At 42.7% G+C, this 14,718-nt stretch overlaps 1 protein-coding gene and 2 pseudogenes across 6 annotated transcripts in view; 2 read left to right on the top strand and 1 right to left on the bottom strand.

Annotated features, from left to right (window-relative positions):
- Nucleotides 1-14,718, bottom strand: part of SMG6 (SMG6 nonsense mediated mRNA decay factor) — a 291,808-nt gene that overhangs the window by 112,151 nt on the left and 164,939 nt on the right. The window lies entirely within an intron of this gene.
- On the top strand, nucleotides 8,426-9,161 carry LOC136323510 (tropomyosin alpha-3 chain pseudogene; annotated as a pseudogene).
- On the top strand, nucleotides 14,345-14,426 carry LOC136327821 (U4 spliceosomal RNA; annotated as a pseudogene).

The raw sequence follows: 14,718 nt of genomic DNA, 5'->3' as shown, positions 1-14,718 counted from the left end.
CAGGGCTGACGCAGAGGCCACTTTCTCTCTGAAACTGGAAGCAACATTAAAACAGACCCAGATTTTTTCTGGAATAAAAGGATCTTTACACCCAAAGTCTCCCAAACTTTTCATTATTACAGAGACAGTACAACCTTCTTCATCTAGATAAGTAGATACCAATTCCCAGCTTGGTTTTCTTTCTCCCAGTTTCTGTTTCATTTAGGCAGAGGTCTACGTTTTTATAAAGCGCAAGTTTAAAAATCATGAGGGAAACCAGAGGCCTAGGCTAACTGAAGTCCTCCTGGCCTGAATGGGTTAATGTGCATAGAACCCAATAAAAATAAGTCTGGAAACATACTTTTAAAAATAATAAACACCTGCCTGACCAGGTGGTGGCGCAGTGGATAGAGCGTCGGACTGGGATGCGGAAGGACCCAGGTTCGAGACCCCGAGGTCGCCAGCTTGAGCGCTGGCTCATCTGGCTTGAGCAAAGAGTTCACCAGCTTGGACCCAAGGTCGCTGGCCCCAGCAGGGGGTTACTCGGTCTGCTGAAGGCCCATGGTCAAGGCACATGTGAGAAAGCAATCAATGACCAACTAAGAAGTCGCAACGCGCAACGAGAAACTGATGATTGATGCTTCTCATCTCTCTCCGTTCCTGTCTGTCTGTCCCTGTCTATCCCTCTCTCTGACTCACTCTCTGTCTCTGTAAAATAAATAAATAAATAAAACTTAATAAAAAAAAAAAATAAATAAAATAAAATAAACACCTGCTGACCTTTAATTAAAAGTATTCTCCCAGAAAGCTCTGTCATATTGTCAGTGAGTAAGGTCAAAAAAAGAAAGTATACCTGTAAAATAAAATTTCTTTTAATATCATTATTTTCTAATAATGAAATGAAGGGAATGAGCATCTCCAAAGATGTAATATTTTGAAAGAAAAATTATACCCCTCTCTTATAATGAGGTCACAGGACATAGGGAGCAAGACAGTTGAGTGAATAAAGATGTGTGTAACAGCAGTACCTGGAGACCTGAGAAAGCAGTTAGCTTGAAAAAGAGAACATATTCATTCCCACTCTCATTTTAGTGGCTTATCTTCATACCTCTGCTTCACAGCTTAATCTTCCTAGTACTTCTTGGGTGCTTCAAGTGAGAGGAAGGAAATGGTACTTGGAAACTATAAGCTAGAAATAATTAGCTCCCACCTTCGAAGAGCACAGGCATGTAAGCATATGCACACATACAAATGGAGAGAAAGGGCTTTTTCATTTAAATGGAGGAAGCTGCCATGTCTACCTCTATAAGCAAAAATATTAATCATCCACCGTCTGGTTTTAATCCACACGCTCCTGATCCTGCATCTGAATGTATTGTTATCAGGGGAAGGAGCATTTCTGTTCAATCTTACTCACCAGCCAAAAACCTGAAAATGTGAAAACCACATTGGTGAAGTGCCTTCTTGGGGACCCAGAAAACTCTGAGCTCTTGCTTTTTTATTGTTTTCTTTCTTTTTTTTTTAAAATGATGAACAAATGTGAATTTCAGGGGGTCTGGAGAAGAAAAAAGAAACAGCTCAAGTTACAGGTCCCTCTTGGAGTGACATTATCCTCAGGGAAATTAGCACTTTCTCTTCTGTCTTTCTCAAACTGGATCCAGCCACACAACCTGATTGACATCAGCCTGTCAGAGACAAGTTTGGGCATCCAGGTGCATCCCTTAGGAGCATTTACAAATGAAATGGCAAGCCCAAACAGTAAGCCTTTGCCTCTGGTCTTCATTCTTCTGTTTTATGCTTTTCTAGCAGTAAAAGCAGGGGCTAAAAAAGTGTATGTGTCTAAGCATACTTCTCCTACGGTCTGTGTTGGAGACCCTTCCCTCTCCTCAGGTTCATCCTTAAAAGGGTCTCCAAGCCAGTATGTGGGCTTGAGTGCCTTCAGAGCCATTACTCACCACCACTGCCGTCTCACTCCAAAAGGAGAATGGGGCCACCCGTGACACAGAAACTCTGGTATGATTAGGGGATAGCAACAGCAGAAGAAACCACAATACACTTGAGACTCCCAGGAGAACAATGACTAGTGCTGGTAGGGAACAGACTGACAGACAGAGCAGACAGACTGTAACCAGGCCTCATTCTGTTTTCGATGCAACACAAATGTTTTCCATTAGAAGTTCCCTGCCCCACAAACACTCATACATGCGGCTATGAAATCCACATACTTAACTTCTGCTTTTTGGCACTCTGACCCAACTACCTCTCCTGTTCCTCTGGAACAGAGCAAAGTTGACAGCGAAGAGATTCCAGGACCCCCGGCACAAAGGTAAAGGGAACAGAATCAGAAGCATGCTTACTGAGTACCATCTAATATAAGTATGACTGAGCAGGCTAAAGGAAAGAAGGGAGAAAACAAGGACTTTTCTTTTGCCAAGAGAGAAACAAATACAGTATAACTCTGGCTCTAACTGGTTGGCTCCTATACTTTCAGCTTAAAGTTTGGCTTTACTTTCTAGTAAAGTTCTGCAGCTGATCTTCATCAGGAGGTGTCAGTTGCCATTAAAAGCAAAACAGGCAAAAACCTCAGAAAACTCATGACAAAGACTGAAAAATTCTAGTACTGTACTAAGAAATCAAGGAACGCTGGCTGATCAGTAACCCATATTTCTAACACTCAGAACCAGCTGAATTTTGCAATTATAAGAAGAAGCTGAACTAGAAATCCTTAAACCATCAGCAGCCATCCTCTTACCATCTGTAGAACCCGGCCCAGGTTCATTTCTAATAACAGTCACAGAGGTGGGGACATATGGCTGTCTGGCTAATTAATCTCCTCCCTTAAAGGAGAAAAAAAGTGAATTTTTAAAATGGCATGTAAAAAATAAAAGGAAATCCCCTATTCAGGCAGCTCTGGAGTTCCCTAATTGCACAAGAGCAAAGACCAGCACCCCCCCCCCCAATGTGTATGCCTTGTTAAGCAATTGCTCAACCTACACTCATTGTGCAATTCCAACCTTCCAAAGCTTTTGCTGCACATATGCAAACCACGTTTTCCACTGCACTCTAGAATTAAGAACAGTTTCTCATTTTTCTCTTCTTCACTTTAGAGGGGGCTATCTGCATGAGGAAAAAAATCTATCGCTAGATAAGCATTCACTACAAATGAGGCTTTCAATTATTTCATCTGGTTATTTCTGAATTTACTAGTGGCTAAGAAACAGTTGGATTGCTCCTAGGCATCTAAAGATTAGTTTTTCCTGTCACTAACAATAATGATATCACAAAAAAATGTCCACAGAATCATCAAACCTCCATAAGCCTTTGTTTCAAAGAATTACAATTCTGGAATACTTGGAGTACTTAAGAGTGGCAGTCCCTCCCCCTTTTTTTTTTTTTTTTGCAGTCCCTACTTTAACAGCCAAAATATCACAGTATTTCTTGTTAATAACAAACCTTTCTTTTTAGATAAATCAAGTTAAACAATCAGCAAGAATAATAATAGGTGTGTACAAAGATGAGGAAAGCATAATAAGAAAACCCAAAAATCATATAGAAAAGCTTTATAAAATTTTTAAGTTGTACATTATAAAATATATAAACAAGATTGTTATCCTGGGACACAGAGGATCTAGTTCGAAATCCCAAAGTTGCTGGCTTGAGTGTAGGGCTCACCAGCTTGAGCATGGCGTTGCTAGCTTGAGTGTGAGATCATAGACATGATCCCATGGTCGCTGGCTTGAGCAAGGGGTCACTGGCTTGGTTGGAGGCCCCCGGTAAAGACACATAAGAGAAAAGAATCAATGAACTAAGGTGCTACAACAAAGAATTAATGCTTCTCATCTCTCTCCCTTCCTGTCTGTCCCTCTCTTTTTCTCACTTTAAAACAAAATGCAAGTAAGGAGAAAGAAATATAATCAGACAATAAATATAGAAAAAGATCCTTTATCCTACTAGTAAACATACATAGGTTAAAATGAGATTTTTTTTAATTCAGAAAATTAGCAGAAATTGAAAATAGAGATGATAATACACAGCGAGAGTATGAAGAACCAGACATTCACATACTGTTAAAAGGAGTGTAAACTGGTATGTTTTTTTTGGAGGGCAGTTTGGCAGTTTTTGTCAAAATAGCAAACATAAATATCTTTTGACAAAGCAATTCCACTAGTAGGAATCCATTCTACAAAAACAGTTCTATAGTATACAAAGATATAAGTACTTGTAGGAACAAGGAAGTTCATTTCAGCACTGTTTGTAATAATAAAAGTATCACCTAAAAGACAGATGGAAAAATTCTATCTATACAATAAAATATGATGTAACTTGAAAAAGAATAGTGTAGCCTGATCTGTGGTGGCGCAGTGGACAAAGCACTGATCTGGAACGCTGAGGTTGCTGGTTCGAATCCCTGGGCTTGTTTGGTCAAGGTACATACAGGAAGCAACTACTGCGAGTAGAGGCTTCTTACTTCTCCCTGCTCTTTCTCACTCTCCCTCTTTTTCTCTCTTCCTCCCTCCAAAAATCAATAAATCTAAAAAAAAGTTAAAAATAAAGAAAAGAAATAGTGTAGATTTATATGCACTGATTTAGAAACTGTTCCAAGTTATATCAAACAAACAAACAAAAAGTAATGTGTAGATAGCATGCATTTTTATTAGAAAAATCAATACTCTGTGTATGTATGTCTGCAAGGATGGTTACCAAACTGTTAACAGTAATCACCTTTGGAAGGGAGGGACTTGTACTCTTATTTTCTATAGTTTTTTATTATTTTAATATTGCCTGACCAGGCAGTGGTGCAGTGGATAGAGCATCGGACTGGGAAGCGGAGGACCCAGGTTCGAGACCCTGAGGTCGCCAGCTTGAGCGCGAACTCATCTGGCTTGAGCAAAAAGCTCACCAGCTTGGACCCAAGGTCGCTGGCTGCAGCAAGGGGTTACTCGGTCTGCTGAAGGCCTGAAGTCAAGGCACATATAAAAAAGCAATCAATGAACAACTAAGGTGTCGCAACGAAAAACTGATGATTGATGCTTCTCATTTCTCTCCATTCCTGTCTGTCCCTATCTATCCCTCTCTCTGACTCTCTCTCTGTCCCTGTAAAATAAATAAATAAATAAAATTATTGCAAAGAATGTGAATAACTTTTGTACACAAAGCAAAGACAGTCCTCCTTGTTTCTGACCATGATGGAGTAACTGGTGTTGGACTAGTCCTCCCATCATAAACAGCTATAAAATACATGAGGCAATTGTTTTAGGCAATAGACAACAGGCAATGCAAGACTGTGATCCCTGACAGAAGAAATAAAATGACTGATCACAGTCCTCTGCTTGGGAATAATTTTCCAACCATGACACAGAAAGTTGAATCCCAAGAAAATTATGGTACATATGCAGACCAAAACCACCAAAGGCTTACCAAGACAGCAGCTGCTACAGAGCTGAGAGTGCAACACAGAGAATATCAGCTGGCTGGCAGTGCTGGGGAAAGAACACTGCCTAAGGTTGGAGGAGGTGGAATCCAACCTGCCAGAGTGAACACATTTTAACACTTCTGAGTTAAAATCTGAGATTTCAGAGAGGCCACACCCTAGAATAGAGCTAATCTAAATTTCCATTAGTAGAACCTAAAACTCAGCCTAAAACAAAAATCTTCAGAGGACTCAGGGCTTGGAAGTTGACTACCACTTTAAGTTAATGAGCTTGAGAAAAATCTTGTTTCTTTCTTTGTTTTTTTTAGAGATTTTATTATTGATTTTATTTATTTTTACAATTTTTTTTTTTACATTTTATTCATTTTTTAGAGAGAGGAGACACACAGAGAGAAAGAGACAGAGAGAGGAAAGAAATAGAACAGAGGGAGGAACAGGAAGCATCAACTCCCATATGTGCCTTGACCAGGCAAGCCTGGGGTTTTAAACCGGCGACCTCAGCATTCCAGGTCGACGCTTTTACCCACTGAGCCACCACAGGTCAGGCCTATTTTATTTATTTTTAGTATGTGTGTGTGTGTGAGAGAGAGAGAGACAGACAGACAGACAGAAAGGAAGGGAGATGAGAAGCATCAATTCTTCGTTGTGGCACCTTAGTTGCTCATTGATTGCTATCTCATATGTGCCTTGACCAGGGGCTCCAGCACAGCGAGTGACCCCTTGCTCAAGCCAGCGACCTTTGGAACTCAAGTCAGCAACCATGGGATCATGTCTATGATCCCATGCTCAAGCCGGTAACCCTGCACTCAAGTGGTAAGCCCATGCTCAAACTGGCGACTTCAGGGTTTCGAACCTGGGTCCTCAGCATCCTAGACTGATTATCTACTGCACCACCACCAGGTCAGGCTATTTATTGATTTTAGAGAGAGAGGAGAGAGAGAGAGAAAGCGCGTGCATAAGGGAAAGGGAAGAAGGGAGGAGCGGGAAGAATCAACTTGCAGTAGTTGCTTCTTGTATGTGCCTTGACCATACAAGGGGTTTCAAACTGATGACCTCAGCATTCCAGGTCCACACTTTATCCACTGCACCACCAGAGGCCAGACTTTTAATTGTTTTTAAAGATTTTATTTATTGATTTTAAAGAGAGGAGAGAGAGAGAAAGGAGAGGGGGAGGAGTAGGAAGAGAAACATCCTAAGTTTCTACACAGCTACATTAATAATGTGTAAAAACTAAGCCTACCCAAGTTAAAGATGATCAAGCAGTAATTTAACTGCTTGTTAACATGAAAACACACACACACACACACACACACACACACACACACACACACACACACTCTCTCTCTCTCTCTTCTTAGAGGAAGGTAACAAGCTCCAGAATCTAACAAATTACCTACAATCTCTAGTGATTTTTTGTTTAAAACCACTAGAGAGCATTTGAGAGCTTGCTCCATGGCATATGTGTAAGTTTGGCTCAAATAAACGCTTATAAAAATTCTCAAAAAAAATCACTAGACACAAAGAAACAGGATAATGCTATCCATATTCAGTACACATCAAATGTGAGATGCCTCAGATGTTAGAACTGGCAGGCAAAGACATTAAAGCAGCTATTATAAATATGTCCAAAATATTAGTGGGAAAGATGTTCAAAAAACTTAAAGGAAAGTAAGATCTGAATGAACAAACAAATAGGAAATGTAAGCGGAGAAAAGGAAATTATAAGAAAGAACCAAGAAGAAATTCTTGAACTGAAAAGTAAAATAATGAAATACAAAGTTTAAATTGAAGATAGGTCAATAGAAACTAAGTTATCAGAGAATAGAGAGAAAAACACAAGATAAACGAAGTCTCACGAATCTATAGCACTACCAAATTGTCTAACATACTCATCATCGGTATTCCAGAAAGAAAAGAGAGGGTAACTGAGGCAGAAAAAAGAATAAAGTCTGAAAGACATCCCAAATTTAATGAAAAACATCAACATACAAACCCAAGAGGATCAGTGAACATCAAGCAAGATAAATGTATAAAGATCTACACCTCCCTGGCCGGTTGGCTCAGCGGTAGAGCGTCGGCCTAGCGTGCGGAGGACCCGGGTTCGATTCCTGGCCAGGGCACACAGGAGAAGCGCCCATTTGCTTCTCCACCCCTCCGCCGCGCCTTCCTCTCTGTCTCTCTCTCTTCCCCTCCCGCAGCCAAGGCTCCATTGGAGCAAAGATGGCCCGGGCGCTGGGGATGGCTCTGTGGCCTCTGCCTCAGGCGCTAGAGTGGCTCTGGTCGCAATATGGCGACACCCAGGATGGGCAGAGCATTGCCCCCTGGTGGGCAGAGCGTCGCCCCATGGTGGGCGTGCCGGGTGGATCCCGGTCGGGCGCATGCGGGAGTCTGTCTGACTGTCTCTCCCTATTTCCAGCTTAAAGAAAAAAAAAAAAAAGAAAAAAAGAAAAAAAAAAAAAGATCTACATCTATGCATGTACCAATCAAACTTTTTTTTTCTTTTCTGAAGCTGGAAACGGGGAGAGACAGTCAGACAGACTCCCGCATGCGCCCGACCGGGATCCACCCGGCACGCCCACCAGGGGCGATGCTCTGCCACCAGGGGCGATGCTCTGCCCACCAGGGGACGATGCTCTGCCCCTCCGGGGCGTCGCTCTGCCGCGACCAGAGCCACTCTAGTGCCTGGGGCAGAGGCCAAGGAGCCATCCCCAGCGCCCCGGCCATCTTTGCTCCAATGCTCCAATGGAGCCCCGGCTGCAGGAGGGGATGAGAGAGACAGAGAGGAAGGGGGGGGGGTGAAGAAGCAAATGGGCGCCTCTCCTATGTGCCCTGGCGGGAAATCGAACCCGGGTCCCCCGCACGCCAGGCTGACGCTCTACCGCTGAGCCAACCGGCCAGGGCCCCAATCAAACTTTTGAACACTAAAGATAAAAAGAAAATATTCAAGGAGAAGCGGCTGCAGCACTAAGAGGAGGAGGCAGAAAAGCGAAAGTGAAGAGGTGTTAGGTGGGCACCATGGCCAGGATCACCACCTTCCAGGCAGTGAAACACAAGATCCAAATTCTGCAGCAGCAGGCCGAGATTATGCAGAGAGGGCTGAGCGCCTCCAGCAGGAAGTGGAAGGAGAAAGGCAGGTCTAGGAACAAGCTGAGGCTGAGTTGGCCTCCTTGAATTGTAGGAGCCAACTCATTGGAGAGGAGCTGGTCTATGCTCCAGGAGCACCTCTCCATTGCCCTGTAACAACTGGAGGAAGCTGAGAAAGATACTGATGAGAGCAAGAGAAGTAATGAAGGTTGTTGAAAACTAAGCTTTAAAAGATGAAGAAAAGATGAAACTCTAGGAAATCCAACTCAAAGAAAGAAAGCAGACTGTAGACAGGAAGTATGAAGGGGTAGCTTGTAAGCTGGTGATTACTGAGAGACTTGGAACACACAGAGATAGTGAGCTGAGCTGGCAGAGTCCCATTGCCAAGAGATGGATGAACAGATCAGACTGATGGACCAGAACCAGAAGTGTCTGAATGCTGCTGAAGAAAAGTACTCTCAAAAAGAAGTCAAATATGAGGAAGAGATAAAGATTCTTACTGATAAACTCAAAGAGGCAGAGACTCGAGCTGAGTTTGCTGAGACCAACAGCCAAGCTGGAAAATACAATCGGTGGTTTGGAAGATAAACTGAAATGCACCAAAGAGGAACACCTCTGTACACAAAGGATGCTGGACCAGATTCTGCTTGACCTGAATGAGATGTAGAGCAACCCAGTTCCGCCCTGCCGCTGCTCCTCCCTCTGACTCTGACTCTGCCTGAGGCCAGTCTGCCTCAAGCTGACCTTTAAACTGAGGGCTGATCTTTAACTGAAAAGCTGCTTTCTCCTTTCACAGCCTCCCAGCCCCCACTCATCTTTTTTGTCAAACTGTCTCTGCCTCCCCCCATAGATTCTGGCTGGGCTAAGGTTGAGCACCTTTGAGAACAACATTTAAGGGAAGATGAGCACAATGCAAAGTGTCTTTAAAAGCATGTACTGATGGCCTGATCAGGTAAAACCCCAAGGTTGCTGGCTTGAACACAGGCTCATCTGGCTTGAGTGTGGGCTCACCAGCTTGAGCGCGGGGTTGCTGGCTTGATTCAAAAAATTTAGCAACCAGATCTCTGCCCTAATGACCATTTAAACTATATAAAAAATGATATACGCCTGACCTGTGGTGGCGCAGTAGATGGGGCATCGACCTGGAAATGCTGAGGTTGCCGGTTTGAAGCCCTGGGCTTGCCTGGTCAGGGCACATATGGGAGTTGATGCTTCCAGCTTCTCCCCCCTTCTCTCTGTGTCTCTCCTCTCTCTCTCTCTCTCTCTCTCTCTCTCTCTGTCTCTCCCTCTCCTCTCTAAAAATGAATAAATAAAAGTTAAAAAATTTTAAAAAAAAGATATACCAAAAAGTAGTTTATTATTTCATACATCTAAGATTTAAGTAAGAACAATAAGAGGTACACAAAACGAGCTTATAAGAGTTTTAAAATATTAATGAAAAATATTAATACCTGAAAAAAAACAATAAAACTGTTATTTAAGATATTGCTTCTTTTTTTTTTTTTTATTCATATTAGGGAGAAGAGAGAAAGAGAGGGAGAGAGGGAGGGAGGGAGGGAGGGAGGGAGGGAGGGAGGGAGGGAGAGAGAAAAGGGGGAGGAGCAGGAAGCATCCACTCCCATATGTGCCTTGACCAGGCAAGCCCAGGGTTTTGAACAGGTGACCTCAGCATTCCAGGTCAACGCTTTATCCACTGCGCCACCACAGGTCAGGCTCCATATTGCTTCTTGACTGGTGTTCTCACTTGCAATTTTTTTCACCTATGGACAGAATAAACATTACTATGGATGCTTAGAATATGCTGTTGCGCAGCTGAACGCTAAAAAAGAATAAGGAATGTAATTTTGTGGTTTCCTCATTGGTTGGCTATCCAGGTGCCCATCTTAGAGAGAACCCTCATTACAAGTCCCATTTTAACAACTGGTTCTCCAAACTCAAAAAATTAGGTATCGGGGCCCTGGCCGGTTGGCTCAGCGGTGGAGCGCTGGCCTGGCGTGCGGAGGACCCGGGTTCGATTCCCGGCCAGGGCACATAGGAGAGGCGCCCATTTGCTTCTCTACCACCCCCCCTTTCTCTCTGTTTCTCTCTTCCCCTCCCGCAGCCGGGGCTCCATTGGAGCGGGGATGGCCCGGGTGCTGGGGATGGCCCGGGTTCTGGGGATGGCTCCTTGGCCTCTGCCCCAGGTGCTGGAGTGGCTCGCAGAGTGACGCCCCAGAGGGGCAGAGCATCGCCCCCTGGTGGGCAGAGCGTTGCCCCTGGTGGGCGTGCCGGGTGGATCCCGGTCGGGTGCATGCGGGAGTCTGTCTGACTGTCTCTCCCCATTTCCAGCTTCAGAAAAAAAAAAAAAATTAGGTATCGGTTCTGTTGAACTGATGTGAATCGGCTGAATCCCATGGCTGCTTGAAGCCCAAGGTCACTGGCTCAGCTGGAGCCCCTCAGTCAAGGCACATATGAGAAAGCAATCAATGAGCAACGAAGACATTGCAACTATGAACTGATGCTTCTCATCTCTCTCCCTTCTTGTCTGTCTCCCTCTCTCTCACTTTCGCAAAACAAACAAAAAACAACAAAGCATGTACCAATGTACACTTTTTTTTTTTAGATGAGAGGAGGGGAAATAGTGAGGCAGACTCCCGCATGCGCCCCGACCGGGATCCACCTGCCAACCCCATCTGGGGCCAAATGCTTGAATAAACTGAGCTATTTTTAGCACCTGAAGCTGATGCACTCAGACCAATCAAGCCATCCTCAGAGCTAGGGCCATGCTCAAATTAACTGAGCCACCGGCTGTGGAAGGGGAAAAGAGAAAGAAGGAGGTGGGAGAAGCAAATGCTCACTTCTCTTGTGTGCCCTGACCGGATATCGAATCTGGTACATCCATAAGCCAGGCCAGGCCGTCGCTCCATCCACTGAGCCGCCAGCCAGGGCCAAGGTATATATTTTGTAGTTATATTTTGTTGTTGATGTAGCAACCATTTTTAAGACATTCCAAATAATTCCAGTTCTCAATCTGCAGTCTAATCCTTTTTCCACTTTTAAAAGGTAATTTTTCAGCTTATTCCATATTACTTTCTCCATAGAGTAGGGAAAGAGATATGGGCCTGCCTTACTGAGCCAAACACAGCCCAGGGAAAGACCCCACTACAGGGAATCATTGCTTTGTGCAGAATACCAGCCAAACCAGAAAGGTGATTCCAGAAAAAGTTAGTAAAAAAAAAAAAAAAAAGTGATGTTCCGGTTTCAGCTTTAAGATATCTTTGGGCAATTTAATTTATTTTTATCAGAGGTGACCAAACAAATTAAAATGCTGAGACCTCTATTTGAGACCAAATCCTAGTCTCATCTCTATCCCATTCCCAATGAATCACAAAGTGGATCATATGCCCCTTATGTTGAAGTAACCAGTTATTTGCTCCTTTGCTTCCTTCAAAAGAAGAAAATTATGTTTTTGCTATTGATTTAGGCAAATGAAACTCAGTGCCCTTTTCTGGCTCTGAAGCTATTTCTAAAAGTGCCATCTCATTGTGCTTTGTATCAGTACTGGAGAAATCTTGAATAATTTATATACAAAACTGTTCTTAAATTTTGTGTTATTTTGAAACTTTGCTACTTTGGGGATAGGGTGCACCAGCCACCTCATCTGGCTGTGAGAGCTCACTACAGCTGGGCTTGCAGTGTGCTAATCTTTAAGTTTCTTTCCCTACCCAATAACCCACTGCCCTGTTTTGTTGAGGCTGCTGTGAACTGTTAGGTGCACATCCTGCAGCTTATTGACTTAAAATGTACTCTCCTTAGGTGTGTTCTCTTTGGAAACCGAATGGGAAAAAGAGAAACCAATAGCAAAACCATTTTGATACTGAAAATTGACAAGTGTCTTTTTTAAAATGAAAAACTAATCCCTCCAACAACAGAAAAAGAATATTCAAAGCAACTCCCACAAAATGATACATTACACAGAGACATAAGAAAATTGATTTCTCATGAGAAAACAGTGGGTGCTAGGTAACAACAGAACCACATCTCAATCTGAAAGAAAAAACACTTCAATACAGAATTCTTTAATAAGTAAAAAAAAAAAAATCCTTTAAAACCAAAAATAAAAATAGAGACATTTTTACATTTTTTCTGAAGCTGGAAACAGGGAGAGACAGTCAGACAGACTCCCGCATGCGCCCGACCGGGATCCACCCGGCACGCCCACCAGAGGGCGATGCTCTGCCCACCAGGGGGCGATGCTCTGCCCATCCTGGGCGTCGCCATGTTGCGACCCTCCTGGGTGTCGCCATGTTGCGACCAGAGCCACTCTAGCGCCTGGGGCAGAGGCCACAGAGCCATCCCCAGCGCCCGGGCCATCTTTGCTCCAATGGAGCCTTGGCTGCGGGAGGGGAAGAGAGAGACAGAGAGGAAGGCGCAGCGGAGGGGTGGAGAAGCAAATGGGCGCTTCTCCTATGTGCCCTGGCCGGGAATCGAACCCGGGTCCTCCGCATGCTAGGCCGACGCTCTACCGCTGAGCCAACCGGCCAGGGCTAGAGACATTTTTAGATAAACAAAGGCTATGGGAATTTGTTAACTGCCAACCTGCTTATGTCCTATAAGCTCAAAAGAAACGATACCAGATGGAAACTTGGATCTACTGAAGAGAATAAAGAGCATCAGTAAGAAAACTGGATAAATATAAAAGTATATGTTTTTTTTCTGTTCATAATTTACTTAAACCAGGGGTAGTTAACCTTTTTACACCTACCGCCCACTTTTGTATCTCTGTTAGTAGTAAGATTTTCTAACCGCCCACTGGTTCCACAGTAATGGTGATTTATAAAGTAGGGAAGTAACTTTACTTTATAAAATTTATAAAGCAGAGTTACAGCAAGTTAAAGCATACAGTAATAATTACTTACCAAGTACTTTACGTCGGATTTTTGCTAAGTTTGGCAGAATAAATCTTTATAAAACAACTTACTATAGTTAAATCTATCTTTTTATTTATACTTTGGTTGCTCTGCTACTGCCCACCATGAAAGCTGGAACACCGTGGTAGGGACCAGATTGACTACCACTGACTTAAACTGTTAAATGGAAATAATAACATGATACATTAGGGTTTATAACATATAAAACGTAAAAGGATCCTATCCTGACCAGGTGGTGGTGCATTGGGATAGAGCATCAGGCTAGGATACAGACGACCCAGGTTCAAAACCCCAAGGTCGCTGGCTTGAGAGCATGGGCTCACCAGCTTGAGCACGGGGTCGGTGGCTTGAGAGTGGGTTCATAGACATGACCCCATGGTTGCTGGCTTGAGCCTAAAGGTCACTGGCTTGAGCCCATGGTCGCTGGTTTGAGCTAAGGGTCACTCTGCTGTAGCACCTCCAGTCAAGGCACATATGAGAAAGCAATCAATGAATAACTAAGGAAACTAAGGAGCTGCAACAAAAAATTGATGCTTCTCATCTCTCTCCCTTCCTGTCTGACCCTATCTGTCCCTCTCTTTGTCTCTCTCTCTGTCTCTGTCACAAAAAAAGTAAAAGGTAAGACAATGGCACAAAAAAGAATGGATAAATGGAATGATACTGTTTTAAGATTATTACATTTGCAGTGTGAAGCAGCAAACAGGAAGCATAAGGTGGAAAGTGTAAAATATACAATACTGACCCTAAATATATTTGGAAAAGTTAAGAATGCAAATTGTTAGTCCTAAAAACACCAGTGGAAAAAATTAAAAAGGCTATAGTTAAGACAAAAGAAAAGATTTCTTAGAAAAGGCACTAATCATAAAGAGAAATTTTAAAAACTATAGTTCATTAAAATTAAAAACTCTGCTCAAGATTCTGTTTAAAAAAAAAAAAAGCCAGCTTTGCACAATGGCAGTATCTTAGCCAATGAGGTTTATCTAAGGCGTGATTACTGTTAATTGAAAAATCGATTTTATTGTATGTAAATTATATATAAGTTGGTACAGTAGATATAAATTTGAAATAAAGGTTAATTTCTTCAGATAATGTTACAAAATAAAAATATAATACATATTCTTTCATATATATGACAGATTAGGAAAGAAAATTTAAAAAGGTGGGACAGAAGTACTGAGACAGAAGTTTATGTCAATAGTTAATTAAGTCTTTTCTCTAAGTGTTACATATCTTCATGTTACCAATTTCAATTCATTTTTCATTATGGCCCATATTTATGTCTTGAGCCAAAAATTATTTGTATGTATACATGTA

Source organism: Saccopteryx bilineata, chromosome 2 (genome assembly GCF_036850765.1).
Source record: "Saccopteryx bilineata isolate mSacBil1 chromosome 2, mSacBil1_pri_phased_curated, whole genome shotgun sequence".
Taxonomy (NCBI): domain Eukaryota; kingdom Metazoa; phylum Chordata; class Mammalia; order Chiroptera; family Emballonuridae; genus Saccopteryx; species Saccopteryx bilineata.
Note: the sequence above shows the minus strand (reverse complement) of the source record. Positions and strands in the feature narration are given on the sequence as shown.